This window comes from Eumetopias jubatus, unplaced genomic scaffold (genome assembly GCF_037043125.1).
Source record: "Eumetopias jubatus isolate StellerSeaLion01/CBP00866 unplaced genomic scaffold, mEumJub1_p1.0 scaffold_6, whole genome shotgun sequence".
NCBI classification, from domain to species: domain Eukaryota; kingdom Metazoa; phylum Chordata; class Mammalia; order Carnivora; family Otariidae; genus Eumetopias; species Eumetopias jubatus.
The window spans coordinates 88,555,385-88,557,863 of NW_028274812.1; the positions used below are offsets into that span (position 1 = coordinate 88,555,385).

The 2,479-nt window shown below is 36.6% G+C and overlaps 1 pseudogene; it reads right to left on the minus strand.

Moving 5' to 3' along the window:
* Positions 1 to 1,390: 1,390 nt before the first annotated feature.
* Positions 1,391 to 2,163, minus strand: LOC114204675 (heterogeneous nuclear ribonucleoprotein A1 pseudogene; annotated as a pseudogene).
* Positions 2,164 to 2,479: the final 316 nt, after the last annotated feature.

A 2,479-nucleotide genomic window follows, 5' to 3' on the forward strand; every position in this document is an offset into this window, starting at 1 on the left:
CACAACTTCATCTTCTACAGCCATTTTATATAATTAGGTTTACAGATGCTTCATGATTTTTCTCTGGATGCATGATCCCTTACCCAGAAACAATCTGGACATTTATGTCAATTTATATTGATATGCCTAAATTGAAAACAATAATCCAGATGTGTCCTGACAGTATAACACTCTTGTTGATAATCAATTGATCATAAGCTTTAGGGCTTCTTTCTGCACTCTCAATTTTATTTTACAGACCCATAAGTCTAGCCCAATTCCATTACCCCACTGGCTTGATTACCATAGCTTTGTACTAAGTTTTGAAATCAGGAAATGTGAGTCCTCCAACTTTGTTCTCCTTTTTTTCAAGATTATTTTGACCGTACTGGATCCCTTGAATTTCCATACTAATTTTACTAGTTTGATAATATCTGCAAAAAAAAAAAAAAAAGCAAAAACAAAAACAAAAACAAAAAATATCTGGGATTTTGATAGGGATTGCATTGAATCTCCAGAGTAGATTGGAACATGTCATCATTTTATTAGCATTAAAGCACCCTCCTAATCCATAACATAGATTGTCATTCAATTTAGTTGTCTTTTTTAATCTCTTTCAACAATTATTTATGGTTTTTCATTTACAACTCTACTTCTTTCATCCAATTTATTCTTACTTAGAGTTTATTGAGCTTTTTATATACAGACATTATTTTTCATCAAATTAATTTTAAGCCATCATAGCTTCAAATATTCTTCTGATCCTTTCTCTCTCTCCTCTCTTTCTGATACTCCCATAAGGAATATGCTGGTACACTTAGTGATGTCCCATACCTCTATAAAGTTCTCTTTATTTTTCTTTCCCTTTCTCTTTCTTAGAGAGAATTCTTAGAGATTGCATAATCTCTAACAGTATGTCAATATTTTTCTCTTCCAGTTCAAATCTACTATTGAGCCTATTCAGTGAATTTTTCTTCTTGACTATTAAACTTTTTTTAAAGACACATTTATTCAGTGTCATGATCAGACCATTACATTTAGCAATCAACAGCATGGGTGCAAACAAAACAAAAACAAAACAAAACAAAACTACGTTAAAACCCTTTGTTGGGATGCTTTGCACTTTCCACAGAACAGAAATTAAAATAACCTGTTATACAATTAGTCAGAAATACAGTTCTCGAGTTTTTGCCCATACATATGAGTATTGTCTGAAACATGTCTTCTTTGTAGAGCTAGGCTCTGCCATCACTGTGCTTGGCTGAGCTCACGAATTTGTTGTAACCTGTAGCTTCCCTGTCACTCCTCTGGCTCTTCTCTCCTGCTAAGCTTTGTTTCCTGGCAGTAATTAAAACCTTCTTCCACCGCCATAGCTACTGCTAGTGCTGGAACTGCCATAGCCACCTTGGTTTCATGGTTTGGCAAAGTACTGGCCTCCACTACCATAGGGGCCAAAGCTTCAGCCTCCAAAATTTCTTGTTTCATGGTCCCCAAATTTGAAGATTGATTGTTGTAATTGCCAAAATCATTATAGGTTCTGCCACCTCCAAAATTACTTCCAACATTACCAAATCCATTATAGCCATCTCCACTGCCACTGTATCTACCACCACCTCAACTGCCACCAGAGTCACCTCGTCCACTGAAGTTTCCTCCATGACCAAAGTTGTCATTCCCACCAAAACCACCTCCACGACCACCAAAGTTTCCAGAACCACATCAACCATTTTGGCAGGATGAAGGACTAGCCATCTCTTGCTTAGATAGGGCTTTCCTTACTTCGCAGTTGGGGTCATTCACAGTATGGTATTTTTGAATGACAATCTTGTCTACAAAGTTGTCATCAAACACTACAAAAGCAAAGCCTCTCTTCTTGCCACTGCATCAGTCAATCATAACTTCAATCACTTCAATTTTACCATAATATACTAATCTCTTAGAAAATGTTCTTCGTGGTCTTTTTTAATGCCACCAACAAAAATCTTTTTCAGTTAAGTGGGCACCAGATCTTTGAGAATCTTCTCTTGAGACAGCCCTTTGTGGTTCCACAACTCTTCCAACCACCTTGTGTGGCCTTGAATTCATGGCTTCATCCACCTCCTCTACAAGTGGCATACACGCAAACCCAAAACCTCTGAAGCACTTGGTGTTTGGATCTCTCATTACTACCCAGTCTGTGACCATTCTCTATTGCTCATACTCTCATTGGCTGTTTCATAGCTCAAACCTTTAATGAAGAACTCCTGTAGCTATTCAAGCTCTTTGGGAGACTCTGCCTTAGACATAATGGTGGTGGGAAGGAAGACTTTAATGATGCTTACTCAGCAGCATCCATGGGCAGAAAAAGAGTAATCTAATGAATGTATCTTGACTATTAAACTTTTAAACTTCAGAATTTCCACTTATTTTTTAATATTTTTTTTATTTCTTTACTGGTAGTCTCTATTATAAGACAATAGTTGATATATATTCCTTACTGTTGTAAACACATTTCCCTTAG